Raw genomic sequence first — 26745 nt, forward strand, 5'->3', positions numbered from 1 at the left:
CTGCCAATGCCAGATGAAGCAGTGGTGGATGAGCCTTGCAGACATCTACTGGGTTGTGCAATTATTGCAGCAACCCTATTTGAGGGAGTCGAGCTGGATGGAGTCCCCCTCTGGGGAGAAAATATGGGAGCTGTAGGTTTTGTTGAACTTGTTGTACTACTTGACTGCGTTGGTGGTGCTACCAGTGCCATGTCGCCAGGGTCACGCTCAGCATGACGTCGGGATAGGGTATAAATGTCTGTCTGCTGCATGGCCGGTGTGGCTGGAATGACGTGTGTGATGACTAGGTCATTGCTGTCATCCTGTTCAACAACATCAGAATGCACCACTTCATCAAGTCCGACGTTCGGATCCATAAGTATGAGCTTTCCGGGGCCCTTCCTTTTAACATTTGATACCTTTCGCTGCTCATGGTGTGTCTCCCTCTCAGACGTCAGAGATGGTTGCCAATCTAGATCCAGATCATCATCTGATGGAGCGGGGCTTGAAGAGGAACTTCTACACACACTCCTTGATCTTTTCCTTGGTGGGGAGCTGGGAGAAAATGAATCATCAGGAGGAATGCCTTCGTCTTCCTGACATGATACCCCGGCTCCAAAGTCAATTTCCTCCTGTGCCCCTACTTCTGGAAGAACAACCATTGTGGGCACTTGCACCGCTCCATGCGCCGCTACATGGGCCTCTTCACTGACCTCTACTTGCAACTCTCCATGGACCTCTCCTTCTCGGCCTTCTCCTTCTCGGCCTTCTCCTTCTCGGCCTTCTCCTTCTCGGCCAGCTCCTTCTCGGACAGCTCCTTCTCGGACAGCTCCTTCTCGGACAGCTCCTTGTGCATGTACTTGTGCTTGTACTAGTAGCCCATGCAGTTGTTGTTGCGGCTTTGGTTGTTGAATAGTACTTGTGAGATGAGTTACAACCTGTGTTGATGGTGTGCTGCTACTTTCTTGCGATGAGCCAACATCACTGGTCGTTGGTGATTGAACTACTAAACTGGCTACCTGTGCAGCACTCATGGTGGGCCTTTTTTTTTCCCCAAAATGTAGTGGTCGAGCCATCAGTCTCCTTGGTAAGTGGTGCCACTTGCTTCTTCTTCTCCTTAGTAGAGACATTTTTCTTGCAAGAGGAGCTACGGGCACCTCTTTTTGGAGCCATCTTCTTCAGATGTCGGAACAACAGGCCGCAGCAGGACTTCTTCCTGGCACTGATGCTCAACGATGATGCGGAGTTATTGACTTTGTGCACCTAAAAGCAAACGAAGACAGAGGAACATCAGTAAAGATATGTTGCATATGTAGCGCTTCAATAAATAGTTTGCAAGTAGGCATTTATGAATACACACATGCACACCACACAATATGGAAATTTCAAAATTAAGATTTGCTAAATTTTTGGGAAACAGGAATTTAACATTGCTCCAAGAGAGCACACACAGAGAGGGTTATAGTTTCATGTACCACTGACTCCCCCTGGGCTAAATGGGTGAAAGCAAGGCAAAATGGGTGCAGGCCTATGCACAAAGCTCACTGCCTGCCTTCAAAATGGCCACTTAACCCCCATCCACATGGCCAGGACCATGCCTCAAAATGGCCCCCACCAACATAGCCAGCCCCCAACCCCTACTCCAAAAAGTCAAAAAACACAACACCAATCAAATCACCACAATCCAATGCCATCCATCAAGTTTCAGAAGGTTTATGCTGCCTGCTGGTGGTTTTCTGATGCGAAATTGCAATTTCTGCAATTTCGCGAGTGCGAGATTGTTGCTTCACAACGCGAACGTGGCGAATAACCAGCAAAATCCGCGAACAGACGGATTCTGGGCCCCCTGGGCATGATAAAATCACAGCACACTGGGTGCAGGCCTATGGTACAAAGCACACAAACTGGCTTAAAAATGGCCCCTAAACCCCCACCCACACGGGACCAGGCAATAAACTGGCCCCCACCCACATAGCAAGCCCCCAACACCACCCCAAAAAGTCATAAAACACACAAAAATCACAACAATCCAATGCCATCCATGCCCTGGCCAGAATAATGTTAAAATTAAAGAAACCAGTTGTATCATGCATGCACCCATAACTAAGCCTGGTAGTTTTCAATTCATGTGCAGAATTGTAATTTTTACAATTTCGCGAGTGCGAGATTGTTGCTGCGCGGGACGCGAGCAGTGCGAACACAGGCAAACATTTTTTTTAAAATCCGATTTTCGGGTAAGTTAGAGGCCCCCTGGGCATAATGAAAGGAATCAGAGCAGACTGGGTGGGCATAGGGCACAAAACACACTGCCTGACTTCAAAATGGCCGATTGACCCCATCCACATGGCCAGGACCTGCAGGACCATGCCTCAAAATGGCCTCCCACACATAGCCAGCCCCCAAACCCACCCCAAAAAGTCAAAAAACACACACAAAAATCACCACAAACAAACAACATCAACTTATCAACTTACTTGTAAATCAAATTTCTAATCAAAAAGTAATCCAAAAGGCCTCAAAGCCAAATCTCCAGCAGCATCCACAAAAAGTAATCCTTCCCAGTCAAGATCGAATTCAAAGTGGCCAGGAAATGGACTAAGCAATGGGAGGAGCTTGCTGGACAGGAAGAGGAAGTTGGAGACTGGGTCACTTCCTTCACCCCTCCCCAATTGTAATTTTTGTAATTTCGCGAGTGTGAGATTGTTGCTGCCCGCGCCGCGGCCCGCGAGCAGTGCGAACACAAGCAAAAAATCCGCCGCGCGCGTATTTTCGCCACATCCGCGAGGTTCGCGGATTGCGGATTTACCGAAAATCCGAAAAATCCGCGAGCTGAACGGATTTTGCGCCCATGCTTATCCGTTACTAAACTATTCTGTTCACCCCTGAGGCTTCATGCCGCGCTCACCATGACATTTGGTATTATAATCCTCTCGTTCAGCCACTAGTCATGATTTTCGGCCAAACTTCACTGTTTTTCAAGCGGCTAAATTCTGCTTCCACTCTTCAGCCCAGAATGCCTTCATTTAAACCGCGTAAATGGGTAGTCGACTTTATTAACCCCAAATACCTGCAGCTGCACTGTCACTGGCAGATTGCTCCCACTCCATTTCGAGAACGGACTCCGAAAAACGGCCCCATCATTAATTCTGCAACTACTCTACCAGTGCACTACATTACCCAGAGAGCCTGAGTACACTGTGTCGCGAAACTCTGAAAAACCGGACTCCCCACCCAAACAGATATCCAATAATCTTAGACCGAAATAATTGAAATGTGATTTACAAAATTGGCAATGTTCACAAAATAATTCATGAATGCAAGTGCATTTCAGAAAGAAGCTGCAGAAATAACCAAGTAACATGCATCATATCACTCCTGCTATTGATGAAAGAGGTTTGTTTTCATTGCATCACCGACTGGTGCAGTTTTGAAGGGATTATTTGAATAACATTATTTTTATTAATCATTTACTTTCTTTTAGGTTGCAGACTTGCCCAATCTGGTCATAAATTGCATTTCCAGTGTTTATTAAATAGCACGAAAGCCCAACCTTGGATGTGTGTGGCCGTTCACCAGTGGCATGTGAAGTAACAGTAAATGTTGTAGTAACCAGCATAATATGCTGCATGGCTAAATAGACCCTAAAGACGAGACCTATTGGCTATGCCAATGCTTGTTCTTTTTTGTCAAAGGTTGAGCCTGTGGTTTCCGTGCTCCTGTCAACACTGGCACTTATGACAGTCTGCCACATGGTGGCGCTGTGTGATCAATTCTGAAATAAGCACAACAACTGTTGTATATTAATTCAATATACATCAAAAGGGACTCATACCTGGCGCCAACCTATTCTTATTGTGCTGGCCACCTAAAATAGTCAGAATTGTTACACTTGTAGGAGTGTGATTGTCAGTAGTTTTGTTGATATTGTCATTGGCAGCTGGCATCACAACGGTGATGCAAGATGCAGTGGCCTCCAGACAAGGGCCCTGGCACCATTTTTTTTTTACAAATTAAGCACTGTCAGAGGTCAGCACTGTGATAGGCCATATTTTTAAAGCGGCAAATGTTATCATTTTTGTGGTAAAGCTGTATATCTGTGCTAATTCAGTGGCCATTTCAATGAAAAAAGGTGGTGCATGTAAATGACGGTGTTCTAATGCACAATGCTTTAGTAAAATATTGAGAACAGTGAGCTCCAAAATGCACCACAAACTACATACTAAAATCTTATGTGGAAAGGATAGTTCTCACACGTGTGTGATGACAATAAGTTGTTTTATTTCCTTCAAGTTGAATTCAGTGAAGAGAAACGTCCCATCCACCTCTGAGACCACCAGACCACCTTCTACTTCCTCCTTTCACAGGATGCACATACCTGACCCTTCTCCAGCTCTCCAAGACAAGAGATAGAATCCTAAGGTAATCTAACCTCTTAAACCTATACTAACAGCTACACCACACATCTCCCCCATCGTAACAAAACAATAATAAAACATTAGAGACTTAAAAAACTGTAAACGTGATTATTGTACATTAGACATAATCTTTCATGAAACTAGGTTTCCATGTTACCCTCTGACTTTTTCAACCCTTTTTCTCTATGTTAATTTTTTCTTTCCTCCATCCTTCTGAACAATCCTCTCATCACCCCGACAATGATGAAACACCATTATCCTACTCATACTCCATGTTCAATTATCCTCCAATTTTACTGCATTTTGAAATAATTTGATTGCGCGAAGTGGACTTGAAAACGTAACTTTACTGCCTACGTTGGGTTTCCTTACTCTCGGAAGATTACCCACTGTTACTGAGGTTGAAAGCCCTCAGTCTTTTAAATCAAACCCTTCTTTCCTCCTTTCCACCCTTTCTTTTTGCTTCTTTTCCCACTCATCTTTTTCCATTCTGACACCTACCTCTTTATGATTCATTCAGGACGGACACATCAGGGAATTCGGCCTTCTACCTCTGAACCAACCAAAAGGCACCTTCCTCGAGGCTGATTGAGGCATCAATCGATACACCACCATCCTTTCCTGAAAGGCTTTGTTCTAATCAGTTTCTTGACTTTTAGCTATTTGAACAGACTCCTTTAACACCCTGTTAAACCCTTCTACAATACCATTAGATTCGGGATGGTAAAGGGAACATTTCTTACGTTCTAGTCCCTTCCTCCCTAGAAATTCTTCCATTTAATTATCTGTAACAATGCATCCAGGAATTCCTTCCCTGGCTATTAAATCTGCAAAGAAATTGTTATGTTATGTGTTATGTTATGTTATTTATTTTCTTCTAAGCGCACGGCTACTCAAAAGAGCATCCCGGCGCTTTGGCGAAGAGAACTGAGTACAGAGTAACAACACAACAGCTAAAAACTGAAAGGAAAACCAAAACTACTATTAAACAAAAAGCCAAGTTTTCAGTTCTTTCCTGAAGGCGAGAAGGCTGTTAGCCTTTCTTAAAAACAGAGGTAGCTCGTTCCAGCCCCGCGCGGCCAGATACCGGAAAGACCGGCCTCCAATTCTGGAACGCTTAATGACAGGCATAGCCACTTTAGCCAGAGAAGCTGACCGCAGAGCCCTGCTAGGCACGTAGAAAGAAAGACGTTTCCCAATATACTTGGGACCTACGCCATGAAGGGCTTTAAAAACCAAGGTCAGACTTTTGAATAAAATTCTCCTGGAAATGGGCAGCCAGTGTAAGGCCTTGCGTAACTCGGCGGCACTGGCCCGTCTCTGGAGCCCAAAGATGGCTCGAGACGCGGAGTTCTGCACCACTTGCAGGCGGGTCAAAAGATATTTAGGTAGACCCAAGTAGAGGGCGTTCACATAGTCCAAACGCGACCCTATCAAGGCCTGCACGATGGTTTTTTTGTGGTGGAGTGACAGCAGAGGAAGAAACTTCCTAAGCATCCTGAGAATGCCAAAGCATTTCCCTGAGAGCCCGATGATATGGGGTCTAAAAGATAAGTCAGAGTCAATCAGAATTCCAAGATTTTTCGCCTTAAGAGAGACATTGTCCGGAGGAAACATGTCCTGTGGCCACCAGGCCATCCAGCCGGAATCAGGGGCGCAGCCAAAAAAAAGCAGCTCCGACTTGTCGGAGTTGCATTTTAGGCCATGCCGCCGAAACCACTCGAAAACAGCACCTAGACAGTCCCTGATCCGTATGCCGTCGAAAGCCCCACCCCTGTCACACGTGAACAGAAGCTGGGTATCGTCAGCATAGGATATGATCTGGGCGCCGAAAGTTTCCGCCACCGCCGCCAGAGGGGCCATAAAGATGTTAAAAAGCATGGGGCTTAGAATGGAGCCCTGAGGCACCCCAACCTCTAGTGGCGACATATCGGCAGAATAAGGGGGCGCCCAGATCATTTGCCGGCGGCCGGTAAGAAAAGATTTAAACCAGCTCAACACCGTCCCACGTAAGCCAATTTCCCAGAGTCTTAAAAGGAGGCCTTCGTGGGGAACGGTGTCGAACGCTGCCGACAAATCAAGCATAACCAACATGGCCTTACCTCCAGAATCTAAAACCTCCCTGATGGCCTCGGTGACCTCGAGAAGGGCAGTCTCCGTGCTAAAATTAGCACGGAAGCCAGATTGAGACATGTGTAATAAGTCGTTCTCCTCGATGAAATTGGAGATCGACCGATGCACATGCTTCTCGGTCACTTTCGCCAGCGCAGGGAGGAGAGAGATCGGCCTGTAGTTTGCATGAATGAGAGGATCCAGGTTAGGCTTTTTAATCAGCTGTAAAATCAAGGCGCATTTCCAGGCCTGTGGGACCTCACCGGTGGCCAAAGAGGCATTAAGAAGTGGGTTCAGTAAGGTGTTGAGAACTGGCGCCACTCTCCCTAGACACTTCGCCGGACAAGGATCCAGCGGCGAGCCAGAGTTCAGCCGAGACAAAAGGTCTAAAGATATGGCAAGGGACATAGGGGGAAATTCGCAAAGAAAGGGGCCATTCCCATCCAAAGGAGGCAGGGAATGGCCCTACATTACTTGTTTCTATTCCATGTGAAATACATATTTCTGGCCATCTTGAATGAACATCAATTAACACCATGGAACTGACGAGCTCGACTTTGTACTGGCCCTAATATGTCCAGTGCAACATCCTTCCATGCTTTCTCCAGATAATTTCTAAGCAGCATAGTTTGTACCCTTGCTTTGAATATTTTGTCACTTGACATGCATTATGAGCATTCACAAATCTTTCTCTCCACTTGAATGTCAAGACCGCACCACCAAAAATGCAATCTAATCCTTTCTTTGGTCTTGCATATGCCTTGATAACCTACATGCGACAGCTGAATCAACATTTATCTGACCCACATGGGAGGTATGAGTCTTGTACCTCTCCACAACAGAGCCTGTCGAAGCGACAATTTATCACTCACATTCCAATACTTCAAACATTTCTCATTTATGCCTTTTCTTAATTTCCGCCCATTCTCACCTAAACCCACAACCTCTTGTAGACCCACATCATCCTTAACAAATATTTCCCACTCTTCATCATTTATCATTTCCTCTGTGATCTCACATACTTTAAAATTATCAGGGTCCCACTTCAACTCTTCTTCCTTTTCATCTTGTGTTTCTGTGACCAAACAAGACAGGCAATCCGCCGCTCTGTTTTCAACTCCTGGAAAATACTCCACTTTAATATGAAATTGATTCACCTGCAAATTCTGCTGGATATCTCATCTATCTAATTTTTGAAAACACTTCTCAAAACAGCGTGTGATTTGTTTGCAATACAAAATTAGTGCCACACCAAATGTATCGCCCAAAAAATACACAAAGCCTCTTGTTCTATGACAGAGTATCTATTCTACAGTCCTACTTACTGCCTTGAAATAAACATAATAGTTATTTATATGCCAGCTTTTCCTAATTTTAAATCAGCACCAAGTCCTTTTGACCCACATCTGTTACTAAGATTGAACTTTCTAATGTGTCAGAATTCTGTAATGATGGGGGCGTGGCTTAGCGAGCCATCATGTCGGACGTGTGCTAAGTGAGCTCCGTCCAGCCTTGACTTTTATCCGGCAATATCCTGCTTCTCTGGTCTGTCTCTGTGCCTCAAAGCTGCCCAGGAGGTGACACGAACTGGTGCTGCACACTTGGGCCGAGTCCCGACCAGCAATGTGGCCTGGAGCGGCAGTGTGGAGTCGGCCAAGGGAAGGGCTTTTTGGTGTTTTGGTCTCTCAGCCCAGTGTGAAGCCAGAGCGTCGATTGGGGCGTTACCCGGATCCCCCGGTTGAGGGCGGTGCTGCTGGGCTGGTGGCTGCGTGGGTGAGGCTGGTCGATTCCAGGAGGGTGCCTCCTGGCCGGGTGGCCAGGCATCTCCCACCGGGGGTTGGCTGTCCCTCCACTTCTACAGCATCCGCAGGGTGAGCCTCATTGATCGGCGGCTGTGTCGGGCCGCGGGGGAGAGGCGCTGGGAGTTCATTGCTGCAGGGTTGGTGTGCTGCCGGTCCTTGTTTGGGTCCCGCACCCTGCTGGTGCCTGCGGACCCATTGGGTTCCAGAGTGTGCTTACCTTCCCCCCCTGCCCAGCAATATCCTCACATCTGCGGCTAGGCGAGCCACGCGAGCAACCTCCAGAGCCCTCAGAGATCGGGGCCTTTCATTTGCCAGTGACCCTCCTGCTATCCGCGTGCCTCCGCCTCCCCCCCTCCCCCTGCACGAAACACATTGGGGGGTCCGGCAGCTTTGTCGGGCCACGGGGGGTGCCGCCTGGAGGTGCTGTTGGGTGGACATAGGTGGCCCGAAGGTAAAGGGCATGCCCGCTAACACATCCTGCTGCCCGTCGACAGCCCGACATTGCGCTCCCTCCCCCCTCCCGCTGCACGGATCGCCCGCTTCGGCGGTCTGTCGGACAGCGCGGGCGTCTCCTGGGGCTTCTGGCAGAAGACCTGAGCCGTTGTGCTCCTTGGGGTGCCTATAGATCCTTGGTGCCCTGCGGGAGGCCCTGTGCTCCCCTCCTGGATGGTGGTGCGCTCTCCTTGCATTGGTGGCCAGTCGGGCTGCATGGGCCCACAGCGGGTCTCCTATTTTCTCCATTGAGCCATCACAGTGCATCAGTTCTAGCATGAAGGGTCCACCAGGAGGTGGAGTGGGGCCGGTGGGGGTCTTCCCTGATTCGGCAGTGGTCCCTGGGGCTGAGGAGTGGACAGGTAGTTGGCGGTGCCTGCGTCCCCGGTGGACCTGGATTTCTTGACCCCCTCCTGTATTCCTTGCCAACGGTGTTGTGATTGGCAGTCTGGTCGGGCCGCTTGGTCTGTGCTACCCTACTCTTGGTGCTTCTGACCGGACTAGACAGACTCCCTTATCCTTATGATGGTACGCTGATCACGAGCAGGACATTGTCCAAGGCGGGGGCAGGTGCGCTGCCCGCCATGATGAGAGATAAGCCAGAGGGAGGTTTAGCAAGCAGAGCATGATTGAATAATTCACAGGGCTGGGGGCCACTGCGGCGGCATCAGGAGGGAAGCATAGCGATGTGCCCCACAATGCCACTCTCATGGCTGTTATGGCCCCGTCCAGGGAGGTTCTAGATGCCAAAATTGGGGTACTTGGCTCTGACGTCATGCTGTTGCGGCAGGACCTACGGAATGCAGTTGCACGCATCACCGAGACTGAGACAAGAATTTTGGGAGTGGAAGATGTCATTGCTACCCTGCACCAGCGGGTGACTTCTTAGGAGCCCACCCAACGTGGACTTGCATCTCTAGTGGGGAGAGCTCGGCGCAACAATCTACACTTCGTTGGATTTCTGGAGGGATGCGAGAATGGGGACATGAAGTGGTTCCTCACTCAGTGGCTGGAGAGCTGGCTTCCCCCGCGGTCATTATCCAAATGTTTTGTGGTGGAGTGCGCTCACAGGGCCTTAATGCAGAAGCCCCCACCGCAAGCTCGCCCGAGGCCCATCATTGCAAAGATACTTAATTATCATAATCGGGACGCTATCCTGAAGCAGGCTAGGGCCTAAGAACCGCTACTATTTGACAACACCCGTATCCTGATCATACAAAACTGGTTCAGCTGCGGAGGCAGTCCTTCATGGCCGCCAAAGCCCGCTTCCAAGAGCACAAACTTCCCTATGCTTTGCTTTCGATCGTTCCCGAACCCACTTCTTTGACTCACCGGAGGAGGTGTTCCTATGGCCTGATGAGACAGTACTGCTACATCCCCATACTCCACCCGCGAGAGAGTCTGACTCTTCCTCGAGCAGGACGGCCAGGAAACAGCCCAAATTGAAGGGGAGGAGTAGCAGGCGTTCCAGGTCTGGGCGGCGCTCCCAGTCATGCAGTGCCTCCTCTCGGGATGGGTTGGCCTCACGACAGCATGCGGTGGCGGACTAGCTGTTGGATAGGACTATGGTCTCAGGGTCTCTATTATGCTGCTTCGACTGGAGAAGAACAGAAGAAGGCCGGTATCTCCGTGTGCCCTTAACAAACAGAGAGAGGGCCAGCAGACAATGGGCTGTAAGTTGGGGATCCATTGGTGGGTGAGGGGTGGGACCTCCCATTTGGGTCTGCCTGCTCTGCCTGCCACGACAGGTACTTCACTGCTATTGAGGTATAGGGTGGGGGGAAATTGTTGGGCTGTGTTGGGGGTTTTCGTTCTTTGATTGCACTGTCTTACATTATTTCAGAGTCATTTTGCGCTTATTGTATGATATAATTTGTGTAATTGACCTGTATTGAGCCCTTCAATGGCGGCGATGTTGGGTAGTCCACAAATTCTCCCTGCGTCCCTTTGGATATTTATCTGGAACGTCAGAGGGGCGCTTGACAAGATTAAACGCGGGGCTATGCTTAAGCAGTCAAAGTGCACCCACGCAGACATTCTAATGCTGCAGGAGAAGCATCTCATGGGGACAAAGGCACTGTGCGCTCAACGTTTCGGCTATGTATGTCTTCCATGCAGGGCTTGTGATGGGGTCTCATGGGGTCACAGTCCTGATCCATCGCCGGGTTTCATACATGCATGTTAAGACATGGGTGGATACCTGTTCGTGCAGGGCAAAGTAGGTGAAGATACTGTGGTACTGGGGAGTGTATAAGCCCCCCCGCACCTGTCCTGGGGGTTGGTGGAGAGACGTATGACCCTGTGGGCGGATCTACTAGATGGCCTGGCAGTTGTGGGTGGGGACTGGAATGATGTGATGGACAGCCAGAGATCGGTGGAGGCCCGGGGGTTCACTGGAGGCCCGACACCCTATCAAACTATACTACCTTGCGATGGGCCTTGACTGGGTGGACCCTTGGTGTAGGCTACAGGGCACAACACAGGGATACACCTACCTCTCGGCAGTACACGTCTCATATTCCCGCCTCAACTAGTTATTTGTTCTCCAGGCGGTTGACAGCGGGGAGGTGGAGGCTGATATCATTCCATGGGGGCTTTCGGACCATTCTCCGGTGGCCATCACTATACGAGCGGGGATGGCACATGGGCCTTTTAGGTGGCGCCTTTCGGCCTGGAACCTCCAGAAGGAGGACTATAGGGAACATATGGAAGATGCCATCAATTAATATTTGGCATTTAATAATGGCTCGGTGAAGGGGGCTGAACCTCTTTGGGAGACAATGAAGCCCACAATTTGTGGGGTAGACATTTTCTTCTGTGCGGCAGCCCGAAGAACGCTAAGGGAGTCCCTCATACGAGCGGAGGCTGAAATTCTTGGGCTGGAGGCGGCAGTAGAAAGGATGGGGGGCGACAGGCTCACTGCCATCTACTAGTTGAGGCCCGCCAGGCATGGTTGGTGACCCGTAGCAGGATCTACCAGTGGGGAGATAAATCTAGCAAGCTGCTACATAGACTGTGTCAGGGGTCACTCCTCCCCCAGGCTCTCCCTAGTATTATGAGACCGGACGGGACACCCATTTCAGACTCCTCAGCTATTGTCGAGAGCTTTGCTATGTATTATGCAGATCTCTATGCCCCCAAAGAATGCTTATTGGCAGAGATGTTATGCCGCTTCTTAGATGACCGTCCACCTAAGGCCCTTTCAGACTCACGGAGGAAGAATTGGGAGCCGCCCTAGTGGACCTGCACCCCGGAAAGGCCCCGAGACCGAACGGTTTTCCGAACAAATTTTATAAACGGTATTTCCTGAAGCTGGGACCCCACTACTGCAAGGTCGTGGAAGAGGCCAGGGAACGTGGTCGCCTACCTAGTGACTGGAGATATGCGGAAGTGGTGGTGTTCCACAAGCCTGGTAGACTTCCCGATCAACATGCGTCCTACCGCCTTATCTCCCTCCTAAACTTTGAGGCCAAGATTTTGGCCAAAGCGTTGGCCAACCATCTCTGGCTGCATATTACCTCCTTAGTCCATCCCGATCAGACCGGGTTTATGCCCCAAAGGGCGACCCATCACAATATTCACTGGGCCCATGTTGCCGTAGCAACCATCCAGGGGTTGGGGGAGCGGGCAGCGCTCTTGCTGGCGGATGTGGACAGGGCATTTGATTTTCTAAGCTGGGTACCTATTCACACTTCTTTGCAGGTTGAACATAGGGCCTCCTTTCCTGTCATATCTAACCCTACTATAAACAGATCTAACCGCGTCTGTGCGCGTGGCGGGCTCTGTCACTTCCATGTTTCCCACTGGACGGGGCACCAGCCAGGGGTGTCCGCTGTCTCCCTATTTGTTTGCGTTAGCGATGGATCCCCTTGCTGTCTGGGTGCGGATCGACGCTCAAGTGACTGGTCTCGAATGGGCGCATGGACAGTCGGATCGTATTACTGTATACGTCGACCATGTGCTGTTCTTCCTCACTAATCTGGATGGGACGGGACCGTGGCTGCTACGCAACATGCGGATTTTTGACGAGACTTCCGGCCTGTACATGAACCCTCAGAAGTCTACCCTCTGGGCCCTAGCCGGTGAGGAGGATCTTGGTTCCTGGGCATCCTTGGGGAAGGTGGTGCATGGGGGGATGAAATACTTAGGAGTGTTCCTATCGGACTGACCTACCACTTCCTGGGATAGAAATTTGGTGCCTGTATGGGACTGTGTACGGGAGGATATTTGCATCTGGTCCCGCATGCCCCTATCTATATATGGCGGTTCGACCATTTTCAAGATGGTTTTGCTCCCGTGCTTGCTGTACCAATTGCAAAATCATCCATATCCAATTTATCACAAGTGGTTCCATCAGGTTAATGCAGCCGTCGGTCAGTTTCTCTGGGATGGTGGAGTGGCGAGGGTGGCCCTGCTGACCTGCTTACAGTCCACATACTGTAGGGGGTTGGCAACCTCTGATATTCTGTCGTACTACCGGGCCTCGCATTTGCTAGTCCTTAACAAATGGCGGTATGGGGATAGGACTGATCCGGCGTAGGCTGTTGAACTGAGGTGCATGGGGGAACACACCTTACACACAATTTTCTACTCTGCACAGTTGAGATGCTCCCTGTCGTCTGCCATGAGGATTGTTTTCCAGATCTGGAGGCAGGGGCTACGGAGGATGGGTTGGTTGAATAGATTGACTCGGGAGACCCCTCTGTGGCATAATGGGCGCCTGCCACAATTTGTGGCTCTGCCTGGATTTCACGATTGGGACAATATCGGGTAGCTACCCTGGCTGATGTTATGCGGGGGCCTGACTTCAAAATCTTTATATTTACAGTTCCGGCTTGCCATTTTCCCTAGCATTGAGGGGTTAGAGATGCTGGCACAGTCTAGTCCGGTGGAGGCAAAGGTGTTTATGGGAGATTTCCAGGATCACAAGATCTCCAAAATCTACCAGTCCCTGGTAACACATAGTTCCCCCTTGTTGTAGCATCTTAAGGAGACGTGGGAGGGAGATGTGGGCCAAATGATGGAGGAAGACTGGACAGAAGTCCTAGCCTCCCCCTGAGGGTCAGCTATTGCAATGAGATTAAGGCTTATCCAGTTCAAGTACTTCCACCGTGTATTTTATGCCAGGGTTATGCTGTGGAGGGCGGTTTGGTGGCTTCCCCTGTGAGCCTTCGATGTGAGCATGAGGAGGGTACCCTGCTACATACTGTCTGGCACTGCTACCCACTGGCGCGATTCTGAAGGGGGGTAATGGCCTGCCTCTCTGAAGTATTGGGTTGCGACCTTCCCTGTTCACCAAAGCTGGTTCTCCAGCACGTTATGGATGGAATTGGGGGCAATATTTACAAACGCCATTTCATGCTTCTGGGATTTACCCTAGCTAAAAGGGATATTGCCCTCCGTCTCTGTATGGAAGCTCAGTCTGGGCTTCTGTATGGGCCTGGAGACTCCAATCTTTGTGGCCAGGGGGTGCCCACAAAAGCATTTTAAAATTTGGAAGCGCTGGGCAAACAACTGTGGCCTGGAGTTAGAGCCTGCTCTGCTGGCCCGGCACCTTGACCAGGTTTAATCTCCTTTTGCTGGTGTGCGGCGGAAAAGTTGTTTCCTGGGTGATGACACATCATAACTGTATAAATAAAGATATTGCTCTGTTTTGTTGCTTTGGAATAGACGACAGTGCGATGGAGGGTGGGTTAGGGGGGTTATAGTTATTTGGTTAATATTTCATTTGTATTGCTTTTCATTTTCTCCTGTTTACACATGAAAATAGTCAGTCAAAATGGTGTATGTTGATGCTTCAGAAGTTTCTGGGGCACAGAGCTCTGCTTTATATGTGTTATTTGACAAATAAATTGTTAAAAAAAATATTCTGTAATGATAGAGCAACCGAGAATGCACTTTTTATGTCTTCCAGTTCACTATCACACTCAGTGGTTCACAAATACTTTACGCCTTTTTTAATAACCCTCTTAAATTGTTTGTACAATTGGCAAACCCGGAAATAACTTTATCATAATATTCTGTCATTCCCAAAGATTTGACTAATTCCTCTTTTTTTCAGTACATTGCAAATTCAGAATGGTCCTTACCAGATGTTCATTCAGTTTCACTCCTATAGACAACTTGTGTCTAAGGTATGTTATTTCTTTACTTCCAATTTTGCACTTCTCTTCCTTTAAAATAGGACCTCTCTCTCTCTAAATCTTTCTAAAAATGTTCTCAAGAACTGATCATGTTCTTCATTTGTCCATCCAAAAATTAATAAATCATCCTGATATATTTTTACATTTGCTATGCCTTTCAATATGTCCTCCATTGCCCTTTGAAATACAGCAGCCGCTGATATTAGGCCAAAGGGCATTCTTGTAAATCTATATAAACCTAATGGGGTGGAAAGGATAGTCCTCCCAGTGTCCTCCCACGTGTGTGATGAAGGAAAGTTGTATTATTTCCTTCAAGTTAGATTTAGTAAAGAGAAACACCCAATCCAACTCTGAGACCACAACCAGACCACCTTCTAACACCTCCTTTAACAGGACGCACATTCTGGATCCCTTGCCAGCTTTCCATGACAACATATATGTTAGACATGGGGGTCTCTAGTTGGCAAGGACTTGCACCTGTGTCCAAGTAGGGACCTTTCTTCCTAGTCAGGGTAAGGGAGTTACACTCCTAAAGTTACCCCTGCTTACCCCCTTGGTAGCTTGGCTCGAGCAGTAAGGCCTATCTTAGAGGCAGTTTGTAAAGCATTTGCACATAACCAACAATAATACAGTGAGAACACTACAAAAGCCAAACATGATAAAAATACACAATACAGTACTTAAAAAGGTATACTTTGCAAAAATACTTACAAAACCCAGTTCGTACGAGTCAGTGGCTCCGTCCGGGGCTACCACGATGCTGAAAACATCAGAGTATAACAGTTCCAGCCGACCACGTTGGTACGGGCCAGAAAAAGCCTGGACAGACTCAGTAACAATTCCTTTCTCGTTGTGGCTGACTCGTTGGTACAAGCCAGTCATAGCAAAATGGAAGCAGTGCAGGGCGCAGTGTCCTTTCGATGCGGTGATGGCTGCGGCTCGTGATGATTGTTCAGACGGCATCGGTGAGACCAAGGCTTACGGTGCAGGGAGAGACAGTGCTCGGTGCGATGCTGGCAGGTTGCAGTGCAGGCGACAGAGCCGGTTAGCGGAAGCTGGCGTCGGTTGACCCAGACGGTGATGTCGGATGAGGCGGTGCATTGTGAAACTTACGAGCGGTGCCCCCAGCCAAAATGCGGTCACAGGTGTCGAAGTCAGCAGCACCGTCTGCGTTGGTGAGCTCAGGATGGCAAAGTGAAGCGAGGCGGTGCGGATTGCGGTGCCTAGAGGTCATGTGCAAGCAGTGGCTCAGTGGCGGTGTTCTTGGTCTTGTTGTCAGTGAGACCAGGGTTGTGGTGTGAGATGCGGATGGTGCGGTCTGCGGTGCAGTCAGGACACAGAGCCAGCGACAGAGTCGGTCGCGATTCTCTTTTCTGTGGCAGCTGAAACTGCGGTACCAGAAGCGTTACCCAGAGCTTGGTGAAGTCTTTGCAGTCCCTGAGACTTCAGAACAGGAGGCAAGTTCCATTTCAGGCCCTTGGAGATACTCAATAAAGAAGTTGCAGAAAGTTCAGTCGAGTCTTTTCACTGCCCAAGACAGAAGGAGCCACTGCAGGCCAACACAGCAAAGCACTCAGCAAAGTGGTAGTTCCTCCTCACAGCTTCTCCATCCAGCTCTTCTTCTTGGCAGTCTTCGTGGTCCAAATGAGTTCGATAGTTTAGGGTGTTGGGACCCACTTTTTATAGCCCAAAATCCCTTATTCATTAGGGGCAGAGAGTGTCTGTGCCCAGCCAGAACCAGTTCCATCCTCTCTGGTGCAGCTTCCTTGCAGGAGGTGGAGACAGCACTGTCAGAGGCAGTCTAGGCCCATTCAGGTGACAGGAAATCTCCTCCCCTACTCTAAATGCAGCCCAAGCCTATTCAGCCCATCCTTGACCCATGTAGACTCTCTGGAGCCACTGCTGCTCCCAAGGCCATGTCACTCCAAAGCCAGACAGTCAATACACAAACCCAGCAGAAGCCTACAGGATGGCCAGGCATCAAAATATCTACTTTCTAAAAGTGGTATTTTCAAACACAGAATGTACAAATCACTTTTACTAAAAGGTGCATCTTTAGATTCTGAGTTCAGGCATACTAAACTTTATTTTTCTACCTTGTTCCCAGGGGTAGTTATGTTTATAAGATGTTATAAACAAACTCCCTATTCTGTCCTATGGGGATTGGTAGCCTTGCACTAGTGAAAAACAAAATTAGCTGTACTTCACTATCAGGACATGCCACACACACCCGGGCATGTCATTCCTTTCACATACACTGCACCTTGCTCACAGGAGTACATTGGGGCTACCTCAGGGGTGACTGGTATGTATGGAAAGGGAAGGTTAGGTCCTGGCAAGTGGGTACACTTGCCAAGTCAACATGGCAGTCCCAGACTGGCACACAGGCTCAGCACTGACAGGCCAGTGTTACATTTTCAGGGCTACTCATGTGGGTGGCATTTGATTTACAGGCCCTGGCACACCCAGTGCAATTTACTAGGGACTGACTAGAAAATCAAATATGCCAGTCATGGAAACACCAATCCATAATAACAATTTACAAAAGGAGTACCTGCACTTTAACACTGATCAGCAGTGAGAAAGTGCGCAAAACCAGGAGGTCAGGAAGCAAAAAGACTGGGGAAACACGCCACAAGATGCCAAGTCAAACACGTGTCCCCTCCAGCTTAAAGTAGGGAGAACTACCCAACCTCCTGGGAGTTCTCTTCACTAAGGTGGAAGAACCTGGACAGACCATCTGCATTGGTGTGTTCTGGGCCAGGGCGGTGTTCCACCATAAAGTCCATTCCCTTTAGGGAGATAGACCACCTCAACAGTTTTGGGTCCTCACCCCTCATTTGCATCAGCCATCTGAGGGGCCTGTGCTCTGTCTGAACTCGGAAGCGAGTCTCAAACAGGTAGGGTCTTAGCTTGTTTAGTGCCTAGACCACAGCAAAAGCTTCCCTTTCTATGGCACGCCACCTCTGTTCCCTGGGGAGTAGTCTCCTGCTAAGGAAGACTACAGGCTGGTCTAGGCCCTCTTTGTTCAGTTGTGAGAGCACCGCTCCTACACCATGCTCTGAAATGTCGGTCTGCACGACAAGTTCCTTGGAGAAGTCGGGTGCCTTGAGCTCTGGCGCTATGCACATGGCTGCCTTCAGGGCCTCAAAAGCTTTCTGGCAGGACTCAGTCCAGATCACCTTCTTGGGCTGATTCCTGGAAGTCAGCTCTGTTAAAGGGGCAACAATGGTGCCATATCCCTTGACAAATCTCCTGTAGTACCCAGTGAGTCCTAAAAGGGCTCTTACCTTTGTGTGGGTCTTGGGTGGTTCCCAAGCCAGAATGGTGTCAATCTTGGGCTGTAGGGGCCCCACCAGGCCGCTTCCTACCTGGTGCCCCAAGTACACCACAGAACCCTGCCCGATCTGGCACTTACTGCCCTTGATCATGAGGCCTGCCCTCTGCAGAGCTCTCAACACTTCCCAGAGGTGCTGCAAGTGTTCTTTCCAGCTGGAACTGAACACTGCAATGTCATCCAGGTATGCAGCACTGACATCCTCCTGTCTAGCCTGTCTAGCCAACACCCAGTTGACCAACCTCTAAAAGGTGGCAGGGGTATTCTTCAACCCTAAGGGCATCACCCGGAACTGGTAATGTCTTTCAGGGGTTGAGAATGCTGACCTCTCCTTGGCTCCATCGGTTAAGGCAATCTGCCAGTACCCAGACATCAAATCAAATGTGCTGAGGAACTTGGCGTCCCCCAACCAATCAATAAGCTCATCAGCTCTGGGGATGGGGTGTGCATCAGTCCTGGTGATGGTATGGAGCCCCCGGTCGTCCACACAAAACTGCAGTTCTGGAGTGGCACCGGGTGCAGCAGCCTTTGGGACCAAGACCACTGGGCTGGCCCAAGGACAGTTGGAGGGCTTGATTACCCCTAGACCTCCTCTTTGATGCTGGCCCTAACTCGGTCAGTCAACCTATAAACATTGTGTTTTACAGAAGGGCTGTCACTAGATACACCAGTGAGTAACACCTGGGGTCGGAGAGAGCAGTGGGATAAACTGTCCCAACAATCGGTGACAGTCACCCTGCTGCTCTGGGGTCAGTGTAGGGGAGAGGATTACACCTTCTACTGACCCATCATGCTCCTTGGTGGACAGGAGGTCAGGGAGAGGTTCACTCTCCTCTTCCACCCCATTATCTGTTGCCAAGAGCATGTTCACATTTTGTGCCTCTCGAAGTGTGGCTTGAGGCGGTTCACGTGGAGGAAGCCTCAAAGGGTTCTTGGGAGGCTGCAAATTCACCAGGTAGGTGACATCACTTTTGCGCTTCAACACCTCAAAAGGCCCAGTCCACTTGACCTGCAAGGCACAAGGTTCCACTGGGGTCATGACCCACACTTTTTGTCCAGGTTGAAATTCGACCAATGTGGCATTGTGGTCATATCACTTTTTCGTTTCTTCCTGGCTTGCTTCCAGGTTCACCTGGTCGAGTTCCCTGAAGCGGGCAATTTAGTTTCTGAAGGCCAGCATGTAGCTAAACACATCCTGGGGAGTTTTCCTGTGAGCAACCTCCCAACCTTCCTTTTTTAAACTCAGAGGTCCTCTCACAGGGTGACCATACAGGAGCTCTAAGTGACTGAACTCAAGACGCTGCTGAGGCACCTACCTTATGCAAAGAGAAGGCATGGCAAGAATATGTCCCACTTACGCCTCATGGGTTCTGTTAGACCTTTGATCATGCCCTTCAAAATTTGGTTGAATCTCTCCACCAAACTGTTACCTTGGGGTTGGTAAGGAGTGGTGAACTTGTAGGTTACCCCACACTCCTTCCACAGGGATGCCATAATATGAAATTGGTTCCACAGTCAGAAACCATCTCTCTAGGTACCAGGTGGCTTGGTTCACCAAGACCATAATGTACCTGTTGCCCATGCTGTCTTGAGATCCAGTGGCCCCACAATGTCCACCCTGGCCCTTTCAAAAGGGGTTACAATAACAGGAAAAGGTTGGAGGGGAGTTTTAACCTTCCTCCCACTCTTACCACTTGTCTGGCAAGTTTGGCAAGCCCTGCAATGTCCATCTGACTGTTTTTGAATTTGGGGCCAAAAGAAGTGGGTGTCAAACCTGTCAATGGTCTTGTCCCACCCCAAATGTCCTGCCAAAGGCACGCCATGAGCCCGACCCAGTAGGAATGTTCTGAAGCCCTGGGGTACCACCAGCACACGGGCTGACCCAGGCTCAGTGACCTTAGGCTTGCTGTACAGGAGAACATCCTCCCAGTAGATCTAATGTTATCCAGACTGACCACCCGCTGCCTGGTTTGCATCCTATTGCCGCAAACCCTCTAGAGAAGGGCGTTATTTCTGCTTCTTGCAGAACTCCTCCCTGGTGGGATCACCTTCTTGCTGCCAATGGGTCAGCTTAGAGATGTCCCCAGTTCAGCTACCTGTTTCCCTGTAGGTACCAGGGCGTCCCCCTCAATGTCAGCCTTCTCCCGGACCATGGGAACCTCAGGGGCTGGTTTCCCATGCCCCCAGCCCTTTCTCTTGGCAGAGACCTTGGCCACTATTTCAGGCTCCAGGTCCTTCTGATCATCCTTACTGTCCGCCATTGACCAAGTGGTCACGCATGCCCACTCTGGCAACCCAAGCATCTCTAAGTGAGACCTGAGCTCAACATCCTTCCACAAGGACTGCTCCAAATCGTTACCTAGCAGACAATCTACAGGCATGGTAGGGCTCACAACCACCCTCAAGGGACCTGAAGTCCCCCCATTCAAAGGGAACCTGTGCCACCATACACTGGCACTCTGAGTTGTCCACAGCAACTACTTGGTGGAATGCTCCCGGGACGACTTGCTCCTCAGAGACCAGGTGAGACCTGACTGAGATCACGCTGGCTCCAGTGTCTCTGAGAGCCTCTACTCTTTTCCCATTGATGGTCACCCAGGTGCTGTTTTTCTTTGTGTTAGGGGGCACCTGCATTCCTGGGACCATCTCACTGTCCTCTAGTGAGACGAGGGTCATTTCTGCGGGATCCCCGCCCTCCTGTCAGCACCCCTCCTCCCCAAGCGCTACACTAGCCAACACCTTGGTCTGCCCACCGGTGAGTGGCTGTGCCCTCTTGGGACACTTGGGGTACCCCTTCAAGTGACCAACCTGGTCACAGGAAAATCACTTGTGGGCCGGTCACTGCAGATTTTCCTGAAGAGACCACTGCTTTTTTGTCTCCTTGGGGATGAGAACCTTTACCCTGGGTATTATTTTGGTGCCTAAACTTATCCCTGTACTTTTCAGCAGTGAGACCATACTTGGTGAGAAGGGTGAGAAGGGCCTCCTTCATGTCAGCATAGTGTTATGACTGCCACTCACCTGTGTTCCAGGTCATTCAACTTTGGTGAAGATAAGGCCCTAAATCCTCTGGGGCCAAATGGAAAGGCAGTAGGTGAGCACACCCGGCCAAACCAGGAGACCCCACGGGGGAAAGGGAATGGGGACGAAATTAGAGAAAAAGAAATGAAGGTGGCACTGCCGGTCTTGCTGCACAGGGTGTTCTCTCTCTGGGGTATCGGGAACTGTATTTTCTCAGGAATAGCAAGGTTGTATGATTTTGCCCTGTCCTAGTTATGTGCTGATAAACATGACTCCTCTAGTCATCACTAGACACAAATGAAAAGAAGAACACCAGCTTTTACAATATTTGTATAGATAATTCTCAATTTCACTGTACCCTTATTTCTTTCATACCTAGAATCTTTGGGTTCCGATGTAAATAGTAATTGAACCTTTTGGGCAATTTTTCTTTACACGAATAATTACGTTTTTTCCTAAAAAAAAAATATTGCAATTTAGTTGCAACCCGTATTCGTGTCGTAGAAAGAATATCTCTCGACTTTGTTAATAAATATGTTTCAACTTACAGTGTTCTTTCTCCTTTGTTTATCCCTTAACTACTATTCTCCAAATAATTCAAATCACATACAATATTTGTGTGAACAATACATATACAAGTAGTTAAATGAGAGACCATCACATGGGTCCTTATTCAAAGTCTCTGAAAACAATAATTGTCCTGCTTAGATTCTGTGTTTTCTAACCGCAATTACTTCCTCTGCAAAATGTCAAGTTATTATAACAAGGCATCCAAAAGGTTCCTTGTGAATCAACGCTTTCACAAATTCAAACAAGCTGCATTTTGTAGTCTCTGAACAAATAAAGTTTTAAAATAAACTCACCGTAAACGTGTTGAAATAAAATGCTCGATCTTTTAACTTACTTGGATACATGATCTATTGTTATCGTTTTTTTTTTTTTACACTTTTGTGCTTCTGTTGCAGGTTCTGGAATTCCGAGCCGGGAAGGAGGAAGTAGCTCAAGGAGGACCTGCCGGAAGTGCAGTCAGGCCAAGAAAAGTGGAGTCAAGATGATGATCCGGAGGGAAAGACACTGCAGACGAGGGATCTGGAAACAGGTGAGTGACACGAGCAAATAGGACTAAGCGAGTCTCAATAGGCAGCTGCGGTTTAAATACCCTACTTTGCATCCCGCTAGCTCTTCCACACGTGTAGCACGTTTTGACAGTTGACACGTGCGCGTGTGTGGAAGAGAACTGCTGGTGACTCTTTTATTTACATACACGTGTTTGCCGACGGTGCCTCCTCTATTTACATACTCGTACCAAATGCTCACATTTTTAGGTCGAGCTCTCTCGACCTATTGTCGTGGAGATGGGCTCTCAAGGGAGATAGACGGGGGAACGCGCAGATTGTGGTCTGTGGACGCGCACGTCCAGCCACGTGCACAGCGCCTGTCCCGCTTTCGCTGGCAAGCCAGCATACATAGCTGCCAAGGTTTCAAATTGCCATGTGTGACATTTTCATACATTTCTACGAATATGAGTGACACTTTCTCATACTGCTTATGGGACTCAGGGGCCTCTGAGAATGACACACAAGTCGTGACGATGGACTCCGGGCCTCCCACCCCGCCCCCACAGAATGAGAGAGAGCCTGGCAAAAACAACACGCACCAGTCACTTAAGATCAACGGGAGTGCCTGCTGTACAGTAGTACTTACTGTTGTGAACTTCTTCTGTACCGGCCGTGTCCGATTTAGGCAATTCATAATCGTAATGAATAATGTATTAAATAAATGCACCTGCTGCTGCAGATCCATGACGTCTCCTCTGCCCGGCCCCTGCATCTGCGCGCGGCCGACAATCCGAGGTGTAGTTCACCTCTTAGGGTGGGGTCTGGGTGTTGATCATGCGCATTGAGGCTGGGCTCGCGCAAAGTGCGCGTGATGGTGAGGCGAGGTCAAGGAGGCAGGCATCTCGTTATGTCAGAGACCAGAGAGAGACGAGTCGACGACGGAGAAAAAGAGCGAGGCACAGCATTTAATTGTTTCCAGCCCCCCCCCCCGCCCCCTGTCTGCAGGTAAGTCTAGTCAGGACCGTCCACTCTGTCCAGTCGTTTGAATTGCACGGCACTGTCTGTGCTGGGGCGTGGCACCGTCACAACTGGGCCGGATTAGAAATTAAAAGTGAAAGGCCCGGTGACACACAAACACGCGGAGATTGCACGCAGGACACAGCGCAGATTCAAGTGTAATTCAGAGGTGGTGGGGTGAAGGTCACACACATACCAGAGGGAGTGCGCAGGAAGGCTTGGGTGCAGGGAGGTACAAATGGCTTTGAGGGGTTGTGTGATCGTATTTAAGGCCAATTTTAAGTTAAAAAAAATCCCCCTACCCTGGGCCTGGCACAGCGCGCAGGAGCGTTATTTCTCCGCAGAGACAACTCACAAAGATGCCCGTTAGAAATGCGTGTGCTGCCCCCGGGGTCTTTTTCTCGGCTGCCTGCTATGGGAATTTGTCATCCTAGCAACCCTGAAACTAGGCCCTAGTCCCAGCCCGCTGGTCTACCGGTGTCCAGTAACTCCCCCCACCTCCGTAATAAACATGACCTATACAGCCCTTATTCACTGAGGGGTCGGTGAACCCGTGAGCTCTAGAGAAGTCACATATGTAGGGGGCTGTTGTCCCTGCCGCAGTGACCTTGGGTGTTCTCCAGTGACCAGTTAGGCCCCTCCAGTCCGTCTTCTGGAATGGGTTCTGTGGCTAGGAGCAGTCCTGCTCTCTACTCCACGCTCGTCCTGGGCCTGGTGCTGCTAGGAGCGGCAGCCCAGACCACCGAGCGCGCTGCCCAGGTTCAGCACCACCACCCCCGTCACTCGAGGGGTCCCTGAGGAGATTCTGGACTTGGGACTAGCCTGAGCTCTGGAGAAGTCCACTTTGAATGTGGTGTGAAAAGATGGGGGTGGTTCTATTAACATGAGTCCCAGGCGCATTGATGTCTCTCCAAACGGCCTGTAGGCCCGGGCCTTCCATTTCTGAAGGGTACCTGTGGGCCGGAGCAGCCCGGGGTCCACAGGAATCAGCCAGACCCCTGGAGCCCTGCTCGGTGCAGGTGAACCCTTCAGGAGGCCCCATTTGCGCCCGAGGCCCTTAAAGTTCAGTGAGGACACATTCTGGGGAGGGTGGGGCATATGTTTGTTTTACAGCGCTTAAATAACCTGGCCGTCTACTCTGGCTGCACCCTGAACAGGGGAGTGGGGTGATCAGCAGACCTACGTGGACCCTGTCTGTGACCCTCTGCCACCTAGCCCGGTCTCTGCGAGAGTTTCAGGGGATGAAAGCGGTCTGAGCTGTGGAGAAGGCATAGAACGGATATGCTTTGAGAGGGGAGGGACGGGCCCCATTTGGAGTCACCAGTTCATGGGTGGCGTCCCCAGTGACAGGCAGACCTCCAGCCCTCCTCTGGGGGCTTTCAGTGGGCTGGAGGCGGGAGCAGACGGGCTGTGTGTGTCTGCCCTGAATTGGGTCTATTGGCATGTCTGGCTGGTGCTATTGTGACCAGCGCCACCTCGAGCGCACCGTGCCCTTTCCCTCTGCCGAGCAATGGCCCTCCTGCCCAGCTCATGTGGTTTCTAGTTCTGGGGCTCCAGAGCAACCATCCTGTGAATCTAACTGCTCCGAGGGTCTTGGGGGCTCCGTCTGCGCCCTGTTATCGAAAAGTCTTTGGGGAGAGTGGTTGCACTCTGTATGTTCGCTCTTCATTGTAAATTTGTATTTTTTCCTGTGCATTTCTCACGCCCCTGCGTGCTGTGTTGCAATTTGGTCTTGTGTACCCTTCATTCTCAGGCCCCTCTTGGAATTTCACTCTTCATTGTAAATTTGTATTTTTTCCTGTGCATTCCTCACCCCTGGGTGCTGCGTTGGATTTTGTGTTTGTATACCCTTCATTTTTAGTCTTTGTAATGTTCTATTTTGTACCACTTTTCTCTTGTAACATAACTAGCTCTACTGTACAGCGCTCTGACACCTTCGGGTAATGTCCACGCTTTAAAAAAATGCACTAAATAAAATTAAAATAAAAGCGGGGGATAAGGGATGAGAGGAGGAAAGCGGACCGGCGGTAGGCCCCCGGCCCAGTTCCGCAGCGCAGAGTGTTTGCATTATGGTAGTAAAGTATGCAGTGGTGTGTTTTACACACTGAGGGGGCAGAGAGAGGGGAGCAGGAGAGGAGCTGTTATGTTTCCAGATGCCAAAGGAGCAGTCAGTCGTATGTTTTTGCCCCTTGGTTAGATAGTCGTGTGTCTTAACTTACCGAGAGAACAGCCGTGCATTAAATTCATCTTCAGCTTAGAATGATGACACTGACACATGATGGTTGAGGGATGAGGGAGGAGGGATGGCTAATGAGGGTGATCGAAGAGGAGTGATGATTCAGGAAATAATAAATGAGGAATAGCGGATAATTGATGAGGATATCTTAAAAATTATGCTGTACAATTCTGTCTTTTTTTGTTTCTGACGGGGCAGTCCTTTGCAACCTTTAGATGTGCAGTCATAGGTTTAAACCTGCAGGGGATGCAGTCACATGGTTGCCCCCTGCCTGGCATTTGTATGTTATATGTACTCACAGTATGGATACATGTGTACATGGTTTGTAGGCAGTTGTATGTTTCCACACATCACAGCTGCCAGACTGATATTTGGCATGCAGAGATTTGATAGTGCCTATGTGCAACTGGTAATGTTGGCTCCCAGTTAAGAAAAGATGTTGGTTGAAGGCTCTCTGCATCTGCCACAAAGCCATTTATCCAGCATCTCGAACCAATTCCATCTCTGGCATGCTTAAAAGGCAACCCTCTTCTAGACGCTGCGCTCGGCCTCCGCCAGAAGATGACAACACACAACTGCCCACAAGAGTGAAGAAAACACACAACTTTCTCAGCAAACGAAAATAATTCTTCCTCTTGTGGAAATAAAACATAAATATCTCCTGAGCAGGTAAAAGCAAGACTGCCTGCTCAGCAGGTGAGAGTACATAAATGCGCTCTCATCAGGTTAAAAACACGAATGCCTACTCAGCAGCAGAAAACACCCAACAGTCCCAGTAACAAGTAAAAGAATATGATTACCTCCTCAAAAGGAGAGAACATAGGGGCATATTACCAAGCAATAGCGATAATTATCGCTATTGCTTGGTTAGAGACAAAAATTTACCGCTGAGCTGCGGCGATTTTTATCGCAGATAAACCTTGGTATTACCAAGGTTTATCGCAAATGCGATAAAAATCGGCCGCAATGCATGAATATCGCTGAAAAGTCAGCGATATTCATGCATTACCGAGCTAATGCTCTTAGCCATGTTATCCACCTCCCATTGGATAACATGGCTAAGAACTGCTCAGGGCAGGTGTTAGCTTTTGGAGATATTCGCGCTTAGCGCGAATATCTCCAAAAGTTGGTAA

The 26745-nt window shown here is 49.4% G+C and overlaps 1 long non-coding RNA gene across 1 annotated transcript in view; it reads left to right on the forward strand.

The window, feature by feature from the left end:
* The first annotated feature begins 4282 nt into the window (after positions 1-4282).
* LOC144807905 (uncharacterized) overlaps positions 4283-26745 on the forward strand; it is a 44497-nt gene continuing 22034 nt past the window's right edge. The window contains exons 1-2 of the long non-coding RNA XR_013606515.1: positions 4283-4398; positions 22267-22400. This is a non-coding gene — a long non-coding RNA (uncharacterized LOC144807905). The remainder of the gene's footprint in view (positions 4399-22266; positions 22401-26745) is intronic.

This window comes from Lissotriton helveticus, chromosome 1_2 (genome assembly GCF_964261635.1).
Source record: "Lissotriton helveticus chromosome 1_2, aLisHel1.1, whole genome shotgun sequence".
Taxonomy (NCBI): Eukaryota; Metazoa; Chordata; class Amphibia; order Caudata; family Salamandridae; genus Lissotriton; species Lissotriton helveticus.